Below are 13,246 nucleotides of genomic sequence, written 5' to 3' on the forward strand. Positions count from 1 at the left end.
GTCAGTCATCTGACTTAAGCGCCAGAGCATCCTTGGTTGGTACACACCAGACGCTCTGTCCATGTCTTCCAATTTTACCTATTCACCAGGATCGACCCTTAAATTTGCATTTGGCCACCCGACCCCTTCAGATCTGTTCGCCCTCAACTGCTCACCAATCCCAATGAACACGAAAGTTACATTCATAATCTAACCAATAATTGGTCACTGCAACAACCAACATCATCAATTTCAATGTGTTTTGGTGGTGATGGCTAATGAAAATTCTGGCCTCCTGACCCTTTCAGATTACTGATTACAGTTTGGTGGTTGTTGTCCCATGAAAATTGATGTTTAATACAGACTAACTGACTAATAGTTATCAATTTTTCTTCTTCACTTTTTTTTTTTGAGGATGGATCTCAACAAAAAATTAAATCTCAAAAGATATTGTTCACTTAGACCCGGCCCACACAATTTTGTTCTTCTGCTTCCACCCTAAAACACATTTTGTTATAGGGATGTGAGTCTGCACAAATAGAGCACATCACCTTCCCTCCCTAGGGTGATGTGGAATTGTAGTGCACCTATTAGCCTGTCAGTGCAATTGCACCCGCCCACACGGGTTACTATAACTAACCAAACCAGAATCCTAGAATGTCTAGAGCCAATCACTAGTGTTAATCAAGAAGATTAGGATAAAACCACTACAGAAAGTGAAAGAGTCAAGACATCACGAGAAAACAACGCAATTGTTTTAGGAAATCAAAAATTGGGAGAGTAATATGTGCTCTCATTGATAATAGGGGCCTCTTTATATAGAGGATTATAAGCAGAAAATACAAGTCTTACAAGGAAACTGAATCGTACAATGATTAGGAAATCTCCAAAGATAACTGTAAGATAACCCTATTACAACATAGACAAGTCACTGGAGTTTGGGCGAGACACATAAATCAGATATCCTTAAATACCCCCCTTGTGTCGCCCAAACGTGGTGCTCCTCTCGTTGCCTCGTCAAAAACCTTGCCAAGTAACAAAAACCCAATGGGACAAAAATAACCTCGGTCGAAGGAGAAAAAGAGTACAACACACCCTTCACGTTTCGAGACCAAACATGTAGACATCTTCCTCTGATGTTTGCATCTCCCCCTGATAACAACAATCATGGGAATTCAGAAAACTTCCACAAACCGATATTACCAACATATTTCTCGAAAATGGATTTAGGCAATAACTTAGTAAACAAGTCTGCCATATTATCCTCAGATCGAACCTGGTTCACTTTGATTTTGAGGAAAGTTTGTTATTGCTGATTATGTTTGGTGTTGTCGCCTTTGATGTAGTCATGCTTCATTTGTTCAAAGCAAGCAACATTAGCCTCATAAATGCTCGTAAGCTTATCTATGATAGACTTTAAACCACAATTGTTTCGAACATGTGTAATTATGGATCCAATCCATATACATTCACAAATATACTACTTCGTGAAGAGCAATAATCTCTACATGATTCGAAGATATAGGGACCAGGGTTTGTTCTATAGACCTCCAAGATATCGAGATCTTACCCATGGTGAACACATAACCAGTTTGGGAATGACCTTTATGTGGGTCAGAGAGATACTCAGAATCAGTAAAATCTTCTAATATACTAATGTCGTTTTGAGATGGGGATAGAGAACACAGGCCAGTATTAGCGGCGTTCCTAGTGTGTGATGGGTCTGAATCCATCATCTCTTTAGAGATAGAACAAGCACATATCAATCATACATCTCAAGTATCAAAAGATATCTTTTACACCAGTCCAATGGCGTTGTCGGCGCAGAGCTATATCTAGCTAACAAGTTTCACAGGAAATGAGATGTTCGGTTTTGTGGATTGAGCTAAGTACAATAATGTGCCCATTGCACTCACGTAGGACACCTTTGCCTCTCACACATCTTCGTAATCATCTTTCAGACGAAGAGAATCCTTTTATGATCAAGACTACAAACGATCATGGGCGTGCTTGAAGGCTTGACCTTGTCAAAATGCCTAAGCATCCATCAACATGGTGATCTAGTTCCAAACTAAGACAAAACTATGTTCTCCCAAGATCCTTCATCAATTACACGCATTTTTATGCATGTAATCGTATCTAAAACACTAAAAATAAGTTAATCCTCAAGTCAATTATTATGTAATTAATCCATTTTTATTTATTGTGTAGTAAATAAGCAGAGTTGCGAAAATAAGATAAAAAAATGCACGAAATTGGAGAAAAATTGGGTTTCTGACAAAAGGACGAAATAGTCGATTTTAGTCAACCATGATCAACACGAGCGAGGAAGTCGAACCGATTAGTCCAAGATGATGCATTTGGATATGTTATATGAATTATGGAAATTGAAGAAAAGCAAATTAATCATTGTTTTGATTAATTAATCATCACTTTGATTAATTAATCCTTGCTTTGATTAATACATGATATCCATTATTTAATTAATCATTTGAGTCAGCCATCACGTGCAAGGTGCTGCAATTAAGCAATGTTTTGCTTAATTCACTTCAGCCCCACATGTTGCCACGTGGCAGTTTGACTCCTTTCTTTCTCTATAGCAAGACCGAGACACACACACACACACACACACACACACACATATATATATATATATATATATCATCATTATCATTCTCTCCTCTCAAAAGAACCCTACCAGCACCGCACACATTTGGGAGCAGCCTTTGGGCTGCTCTCACTCTCCTCTCCTTTCCTATCCTCCATTTTTCCTCTTTTCTTTTTATTTTGTTTTGAGATTTGAAAGACTACTCACACAAAGCTTCAAGGATCCATCAAGGGGCTCAATCTCTACAAGATTCAATATTTGGGTATTTTGTGGGAGTTGTAATTCAAGGCTAGTCATGCTAGCTTCCTAGCTATTTGTGACTATCCTTGTTTTCTCCTACACTTATCTACTCTTTGCTATTTGAATTTTGTAATTTTGATGTTTATGAATATGAGTTGTGAGTAGTTACTGTTGGGAGCTAGGGTTTCTAACTCTAGCTCAATTTTGATGTAATGAACATATTTTCAAGTGATAAATAATATATTTTCATATGGGTGCACTCTAATTACTATGTCAATTGATCCTTAATGCATGAATTTTAGGGAATTAACCACTCTCTTTGTTATGTGTTAAGATTTTTTTTATGTGATACAATTGGTGGTTCTTTTGTTCACTAGCTTCATGTAATTAGCGTGGTGTGCCAAGTAGTTGCTTAATCGAGAATTACAGATTGCCTACATTCCTATTTTCTTGTGCTCTTCGCCTTTAATCTAAGATTTTGTGGCCCTAGCAAGGCATAATGATTACGGTTAGAGAGTTCATTCTTGCCTTAGTCGGAAGAATGGATACCAAATAAGAAAAATTGACTTAGTGGCCTTAACCGGCATTAGGTAGAGAACTAAGTAATCGTTATATTCTAAGTTGTAACTATTGCATGCTTAAATCCCTAATTTCTAGAGCTCTACGCCTTTGGTTCATGTTTTGGTAGCCTTGTAAGGTTCTAACTCATGAATTAGAGAGTTCATATTTGTCCTAATCGAAAATGTGAATACCCTTAAGGAAATTCGGCTTAGTGGCCTTGACCGGCATTAAGTACGGGATTCGGTTCTCATGATGATATGTTTGTTTGCTTGAAATGTGTTCGTTGCATTGAAATTGCCAGAGTGATCCCTAGTACCCAAACCTATCTCTCTTTTTTTTTTCTTCATATTTACTTGTTGTTGTTAATTTAGTTTTTGACTTAGTCTTTTAGAAAATTAAAATCACAATTTTGAATGACAATTGCTAACTCATTGTAAATAGCAATCACAAAGTTCTTAGTTTTGATTAGGCTTCGGTGCAAACCAAAGCTGAGCATTGCTAAGGCTTGGTGCGTTATATTAGCATTTTTGTTTTATTTACTTTATTTCCCTTTGTTTGTTTAGTGACTTTAGTGCCGACTACTCAAGGATTGTGGGTTAACCACTAATCCCCGTGGTACTATAATTTTGGGCTTAGTACTTCCCTATGTTAACAATGATACGTGCGCTTGCGTACATGTGTATCAAGTCATTCATCTCAAAATCGGATTTCAAGTGTTCATAGTTTTCCCTTAACTCCTTAAGGGCTTCCAATGAAGATCATGTCACCAACATGAACCACGATAGAATCTGAAACTTGTTATGGAAATGCACAGACATTTACGTATCCCTTCCCAATTAAGTAGTCACTTAATGAGCGTTTCAACCTCTTTGCAAATGTGCTCCGTGGTCTAGAACCACGTGACTTGGGTAAATGAAGTCCACCAGGAACCTTCATGTATATTCGGTATCTAGACTCCCCTAAAGATATGTAGTGACCACATTTGTAAGCTGCATGTTCAATTATTTGAAAACTACCAAATTGACAAGTTAGTGGAGTGCAATGACATCCATTGCGGGAGAATATGTCTCCTTGTAGTCAATTCCAAGGCATTTGTGAGAAGCCTTGGACAATAAAATGATATTACCATCTCCTTTTCTCATCACTTTTTCTAACAAAGACCCATTAGTCTATAGGTTTAATGTTAGGAGGTGTCGAGATTACAAGCTCTAAAAAACCTTCCTCTTCGTTAGAGAATCCAACTTAACCTGGATTGCATCTTTCCATTTAGGTCAATTTTCTTTACGTTGGCATTCATTCATCAGCGGAGTGTGGTTTGATATCATCGGACTCAACAACCTCATGCGCAACGAAATGAGCAAATACAACATCAATCATGATGGAGTTTCTATCCTATATCTCATGTACACTAGTGTAATTTTTAGAGAGCTCTGTATTCTCATGAATAGGTTTTGACATTGAGGTGTCCCCCAACGATAATCATAATCTAGAACATCCTCATTAGATAGATTTTAAGTGTCGATGATCAATGGATTGAGTTGTGCCCAAATATCCTTCGAACCCACGGGCCTCCCACGCATCCTAACTGGGGCCATGGCTTGTGACGCTATAGTGTCATTTTCTATGGGGTTGATGCCATGCCTACCTCCGTGTAGGGTGGCTCTACGTCCTCTAGTAGGGAAGTCTATCTTTGCAGGCATATTTGTAGTAGGTATGTGTGATCTCGTCATTTTAGCGGGGATCAAGACATAGTGGGGACAGACCACGACAATTCATATCGTTCTTGTTGATCATCCATGTTTTTATCTCCCCTTAACGACGGGAAGACTATCTCATCAAAATGAAAATCCACAAATCTAGTGGTAAAGAGATCGCCTAGCAAGGTTATTAAGTGGCAGACGATTGTTAGAGTCTCACATCCAATGTATTTACCCATTCGTCTGTGAGGACCCATCGTAGTGCACTGTGGCGGCGCAATAGGCACATAAATGGCACACTCAAATATGCGTAAGTACAAGATACTTGTATCCAGTCACTAGCTGTAATGCAAAGATAGATTGAGTGGACGTGGGTCGTAGACGAATTAGCATGACTGCAAGCGATATTGCATAAACCCAAGTGGATACAGGGAGATTGGTGCGCATTACCAATGTCTAGACTACCATCCTAGTTGTGTTTGCGAGACCATTTGGGTGTGTACATGGGAATATGATGTCCAACATCGGCCCCAGTGATATGCAATAATCATTGAAAGTCTTCGAAGTAAACTCTCTAGCATTGTCAAGTTAAATTGACTGAATCAGATAATCTAAGGAGTGAGCACGTCGTAATATGGTTTATGCTAGGAGTGTAACGTTAGCAGTATTACAAGTGGATAATGGTACAACACTTGACCAGCAACATCATGAAATATTTAAACGTCCGCAAGTTGGTCGAATCGGTCTATAGAATCCCCTCGGATTCCATATAAGAACAGAATGAGTGTTTTCGTATCTTTTGCGTACACTACTACAAAAAGTGCATCACAAAATGGTGGAAATCTGTTGTGCGATTTGCACCATGTCTGTCGTCTATCTCGATGTTGTGTGATGAGCACACTCCAACAACGGAAACACCGTTGTGTGTATTCCATAGACACAACACATCAGTTAAAACCGTTGCACCGATTCTACGCATGCCAATGCCAGAAATCGGATGCGAAGCTGTTTCGATGGTGGTCAGACAACAGAAGTAAGTACACGCTGTTGTTGGTTAACTTCTCACACAACAAAAAAATGACAATCGGACAACGGAAGTAATAATATACTGTTGTTGGTTAACTTATCATACAACAGAAAAATATGGCAACCGTTGTTGGTTGTTCCTTCACACAACAGATATCATAAAGTAAATGTTGTATGTAAGAGGCGCAATGTTGAATTCTTCACAAGTCATACAATATATTGTTTCTATACCGTTATGTGATTTAACATTGGACAACTATTACTCACTTGTTCTGTTGTGTGAATATTAATGAGACGACAAAATTTTATAAGTACCTTTGTGTGATTAAAATTGATTTGTTGTGTGATTAATGATGTATGCATATTCATACAACGTAATGTAATTGACTGTTGTTTGATTATTTTTGGTTCTTTACCTGAAATATTTGCACAAAAATAATGCACAATATAAGATTTAGGCATTGAAATACTCTAATTCAACAATCTAATGTACCAAAAGAGGTAGCATTCATGTATCCATCCATTCCATAAAACCAAAAAAGAAGGCATTCTAGCTAGCATGATGGCTGCTGCATTCTAGCTAATTACAATGAAAGATAGCAAAAGCTAATACAATCAAATCGTCGCGAGAGGAAAATATTTGCCACTAAAGTTCTCTCATACTTGCATAGTGTAGTGCTAAGGCAATAGCACCTACTGTGTCAGGTGGAGCATCCAACAGCTTCTCATCCAGTTCCAACTTCTTTTTCAAAATGATCTATTTGAGCCTACTTGACTTGAACTGCTCCCACTTTCACACTTCAACCTCAACATGCAGAAAGAAAGTTAATACTATTAATTAGGTCACATAGAATAGAGAACTATAATTTTTGTTTAGTATTACTTGCATAGTAAGTACTGCACCAAAGCTGGGCTACCATATAATATATAGAACTCTAATTTTTGTATCTCTGACATAACTGTATTCACTACTACAAAAACATGATTTAAGGACATTGAAACCGTGTCCTTAAATACATACAAGGACTCTTTAAAAAAGAGTCCTCTATCCGGGAGTCATTATAAGTATGAAACAAGGACACTGGAAATGTGTCCTCATTTCTATACGAGGACACAGTTTGTGTGTCCTAAAAGCTCTGGATGTGGTATCCTTAAATCCATAAGAGGACACCTAAATTGCATCCTCATATCATCTAATATGTGTCATCTTTTCTATACTAGGACACAATTTGCGTGTCCTAAAAGATTTCAAAAGGGAGTCCTTAAATACATAAGAGGACACAAAAAATACATTCCCATATGTGTCCTCTTTTATATACTAGGACACAAAAATTATATCATCAAAGATTTGGAAATGGAGTCCTTAAATCCATATGAGGACACAAAAATGCATTCTCATATTATCAAAAGTACATAGTTGACACATAGAACAAGTCCTTATATGAGAACTTATATAGAGAACATCCAATAAAGATCCAAGACAAGTAATCTACAAATACCACAAGTTCATCTCATTGAAGGAGAATAAAGATCCAAAATGTACTATTGCTACAATTTTGACCAATTTAATTCAATGTTGCTGCTGCACTTTCCTATAGAGTAGGCTTAATATATATATAACTTCATAATTCCAATAAATAAGAAATCTGCAAACATGCTAACTATTTTACTTCATCTTGGATATATCCATCAACCTGCTCTGCGCTCTCTACTCAAACTACATCAATCTCTTCTTGAGTGTAAGTGTTTTTTCCCCTGAACTGAAATGATCAATAGATATTACATTATAGTGGATATTACGCTAAAAAAAGAAGTTAAACATGCACAAGTAATCAAAATCACCAATAAACACACACACACACACACACACAGATATATATATATATATATATGTTTTTATTCCAGTAGTACCATACAATTAATGTTGTAGATAATGCTACTAAATTTCGATGACATGCATACAGACCTACAAAAATAAAAAATATTTATTCTGGCAGTACCATACAATTAACGTTGTAGATAATGCTACTAGATTTTGATGAAAGGCATACACACATCTATAAAAATAAAAAACAAAAACAATTTGCTAGATATAACATCAACAGTAAGTTAGATTGAAGGAATAACAAGTAAATCGCTCCATGAATGGCAACCTATGCCAAAGAAGCATTCAAACAAGAAATGGCAACCTGTAGCTACGGGTTTCAAATTGAATGTAGATGCTGCCTTTCTTCCAAACCAAAGTCATGGTGGGATTGGGGGAGTCCTCCGAGACTCAAATAGCCAGTTCAAGGCAGCATTTATCCAGCCGGTCGAACATGTAGCATCTCCAAAGCAGTGTGAGCTGCTAGCTATTCGCGCGGGTTTGGATTTTCTCTCTTCACTCCACGCTCAAAATGTGGTTATAGAAAGTGATTGTATGGAAGTCATCTCTGAAGCTTGTTGTACAGATTATGACTTGCTAGCAAATGGAGGACTTATAGATGATATTCAGCATACTATGAGTAGGTCAATTGGAGTGACAATATGTCATACATCAAGAGCTTGTAATGGGGTCGCACACCGCCTAGCAGCCTTAGGTTTTGAGGCAGCAGTAGATACTGTTTGGTTAAACCAGGCTCCTACATGTATTCTTGACGTGCTACTGCACGATTGTACCCAACTCCCTTGAGTTTTATTTTTCTATAAAAGTTCTTTCATTGATTAAAAAAAAAAGTAAATCGCTCCATTGAAATAGTATTACTAACCTTATTTATAGTTGACGCACTTGGAGTTTCAAGAATCTCTTGAGCTATCCATACATTGAACTCGTGCCAGCTTACTGACTTCTTGAGGATAAGAAAAAGAAAAAAAGAAAATTTCCATCAATACTAATTTTTTTTATGAAATCATTCAAGCATGACACATCTAAGTAATCTAATTAAAAGTGAAATAACAAATAGAGGAAGTCCATCAGGGCTTCAATGAAGGCACTGGTAGACACTAAGGAACTAGCTATTATTCAAAGAAGAGAGAGAGAGAGAGAGAGAGAGAGAGAGAGACTTACATCAGCTATTAATAGTTCCTTACACCTCGAGTTGTCAATCTTTGGTCTATCAATCATTGAATACACTCTTATTTAAAATTCTAAATTCTATTTTATATTCACAACTCAGCTAGTAATAATTTCCTTACATCTATGTCATTAGCATTCAGTTCTTGAAAGCGAGTCACAACATATGCTGATGAATAACAACAAGAAAAGAGAGTCTTGTTTATTGTGTCAATAAAATCTTTGAAGTTTCAATATCTTTTCGTATGCGTATGCAAGTCACTATCATTGAAATTTAAACTGCTACACAAATTTACCTCCTTATAATGATAAATAGAAGTAGAAAACTTATTATTAAGGCTAATATGTTTCAGAATGCATACCACATCAATAGGAGAGCCAATAGAAACTGCAAAGAAACCTGCACCCAGACCAGCTAGGAGATGAGTGAAAATATTGTCAGTGAACCCTGGAATTTTCAAAACTGTCTGCATAAGTATGCAGAATTAGGATTCATTAGGATTATCATCCTACATGTAGAAATTAGCAATAACTGGCGATCTATAATAATAGTTGAACTTCAGAGATTGAAAGCAATTACCTCCTTCACTTAATCATAAATGGCTAGCTCAGCAACATTTATAATAGCACTTCATCCTACATTTGGTCCCACCCCAGTCCATAGAGCTCCTAAACCTTCCTAATTTTTGACAAACATAAATAAACAAATAAGTAGGATGATAAGGAGACAATATACAAAGAAAGAAGGGGCAAAGAAGCACATTCTTCTACTCTAAGAAAACTAACCTGCCTCACTATAGTGAAATAGGCATCTTTACTCCAGAGTAATGCCTAGGAACTCCAGTGGGCTGGGAATTTTTCATTCAGCTTGAAGTCGAACCTTTACAAGGTCTGTTGGATTAGCCACTACGATAGCTAGAGCACCTATTGATGTAAAAGTTTGTCATGAATTTAGGAAGTTAAATTTTCCAGTTTTCAATTCAGAAGGCAAGGAATATATACACAGTAATTTTGACACCTTTACAACTGCCAAAAACTTGCATTGAATTAAGATAACACTCGGATGCAATTAAGGTTAGCGGGATATCGGTTGTACTAACCAGTTAATAGTGCAGCAAGCACTTTATGGTATATAGGAATATCTCCAACACAAGCACTACCAAACAAGGAAAAGTTTGACCTATTCAACAAGTAGTTTAGGGATATACAAAATATGTCACAAAGAAAGCATTAAACAGGAAATTCAGGATGTATTACGAAAGAATAATATCATATAACCCAATTCTTAAGCCTCCATAGATGCATTGTCGTTGTAACCCTGGAATTATACCATTCCAAAGTACTACTAAACCTTCTTCTCTAGCAATGGTAGCCATAGTACCCAATAAGCCCCTATACTTAGGTGCACCAACTGCATCACCTACAACTTCTTTCTTTTAGAGCTGGAGCCTAACTGTAGCGGTGTCCAACTTAATGGTACAGAACTGCAAAATAACATATTTCCTGTCATATACCAAGTTGTGATTCTTACGAATACACACAGATACATGAAGTTGAGGGCGCCCTGTAAATTGTACTTCAATTTCTTAAGTTGGACTAAATCATGTTGGCCAAGACATTTTGACTCTAACAGTTTAACCTAACATAATTAGATTAGAGAGATGAGAGAGACAAAGACATGAGAGAGACAATCATGCATATCAAAGAGATGAGAGAGACAAATCACCATCCTTATTGGCTTTAAATCCACATTATGAAATTTCCCGATGCATCATACCAGGCCTAAAGTTTAACTTCAACTAATTTAGAACACAAACCGATAAAACCGAAAATCTATTGACATCATGCGAACTCTGGATTGCTCAACACAAAATTCAACATAACCCAAGTAAGAAAATGCACTGATGAAGCTAAAAAGTACATAAATTTAAGCTAAATGATCATCAAACAACCCAGATAAGCAAATTTCACAACTATAAACTAAAACTAACAAAAAAGAATTGAAATTTAGATATAAAGAGAAGGACGATGGATACCTCAGTGAAACAAGCAGCGAAGGCAATGCACAAGAACGTCTGCAAGAATGAGATCTCACACCTGAGGCTGAGATCCGCCATGTTGGAAACTGAAAAGTTCTAGCAAGATTCAAGCCCTTGCCATACTCATAAAACTCAGCAAGATGCTCAGCCTGCAAAACAATAAAGCATAAAGGAATTAGCCCTACACCAATAACCTGGACGTTGAATCGGGTTCGACAAGAGTAGAGACTGAATTGAGATACCCAAAAAAAAAAAAAAAACTTATCCAGGTCAACCCAATGGCCACCAAGTTCTTCGAATCACAATTTGGTGGGTGATATCGAGATCGAAGAGAGAGAGAGAGAGAGAGAGAGAGAGAGAGAGAGGTTATGGGAGAAAACAAGGTTTGGGTGAAATAGAGCATTTCAATTAGAAAACAGATTTGGTAGAAGGATGTAGAGGCAGCGGCAAACTTTCATTAATTTAAGAATAATAGCGAAAGCAAGCCAACAGAGAGTTATGAACCGGTGCCAACAACTGTTACCCTTAACCAAAATCATACAGATCTGGGCAGAACAAAAAGTGATAGACAGATCGAGTATGAGAGAGAATTGCCCATCTGCAGTGAGTGAATTTGTTTTACCCAGAGCTAAAGAATCTGAGCTTCTTGGTTTGGTTCATACGACGAGGTACATATAGGGATGGAGAGAGAGTGAGATGGAGGGAACTAAAAAATGTCTCTGGAAAAAAAGAAGGGGGAGTGCCAAAAATTGAACGAAAAAAAATGTGGGGCAGCTCCTGTTTTTTTTTGCTCGTCCTCGTAACATTGTTAGGACACCTCAATAAAAATGTGTCCTTGTAGGGTGTCCTTAAAGCCCATAATTGTAGTAGTGATTAAGCATAAGAAGGATAAGACTCTTCATATGATTGTAGGAAGAAAGGTCTTAAGCACATATATCACAGGACTCTTCTTCCCTAAAAGCTTTTATCACTAAATTTCCTCCCATTAACAATAATCACAACACTTTCTATAAGCAATATTAGCATGAAATAATTCATTGCAAGCCAATAAAACTCATTCTTCCCTATCCCAACAAGAAGAAACTGAAAAAAGAAAAGCTCAGAAAACCAGTTCCAACCAAATAGATACATGTTTTTAATGTGTGCATATTCACAACTTGCTTTTTGTACACTATTATACCTGAGATGAAAAACAAATATATCCAAACTTCAAAATGATATTTGTACACAAAAAAATAGTCAGGCCTCTTTTGAAATGCTGTCCTTGACTTATGGAATACTAATTGAAGAAAAATCACCACATTTCAGCTTGGAAAGTAAGATTGACATTCAACATTCAAGCAATACAAGCTAATGGAAACTGAAAGTCACCATGATACTCCAAACTCTCAGCTAACAATGCAGATTTACTTGTTATATCAATTTACCAATAACAAACAATATGGAAAAGGTTTCACCTTCAAGACTTGGCTCGGAGTTTCATTTTTCATCTATGGATTTTGATTCCTGATCGAGAAAAAAAAAGACCACTTTAATTACCTGTTGTGAACTTGGATTGCGACCTGCAGGGTATAAAAGTAAAAGTGGATTTCAAAAGATGAAACTGGTACTCAAGATGGAGCTAGTTCGAAACAAAGAACCGTTTCATTTCCAAACACGACCCTGAAACTGGAAATCAAATAAAAACCCAACCGTAAACATGAAAATCCATAATTAAGACTTATGGGTAAGGAATTAGAGGCTAACCTTGAGAATTCAGCTCGTGCCTTGTACTTTTTTGTCCCTTGCTACAAGATGAGAGAACTGAATCTGTAAGAGAGAGAGAGAGAGAGAGAGAGAGAGATGAAATGGCTCCTATATTTTGATGTTTAGAGCTATGAGAGAATTTTTCTTTTTTCTTATTGAATTGATGGGAAGGAATATGAAAGTAGAGAGGGCGGGAATGTTAAATTTAACTGGAAATTTTGCCGCCATGAATTGAAATTCTTCCTTCTCAAAAATTTTATTTAAACGTTTGGTTTAAACTTTCAGCTATATAAGGAAA

General features: G+C 36.9%; 1 pseudogene; it reads right to left on the bottom strand.

Annotated features, from left to right (window-relative positions):
- Positions 1-78: 78 nt before the first annotated feature.
- On the bottom strand, positions 79-11,280 carry LOC112182648 (annotated as a pseudogene).
- Positions 11,281-13,246: the final 1,966 nt, after the last annotated feature.

The sequence above is a fragment of the Rosa chinensis genome, chromosome 1, assembly GCF_002994745.2.
Source record: "Rosa chinensis cultivar Old Blush chromosome 1, RchiOBHm-V2, whole genome shotgun sequence".
Taxonomy (NCBI): Eukaryota; Viridiplantae; Streptophyta; class Magnoliopsida; order Rosales; family Rosaceae; genus Rosa; species Rosa chinensis.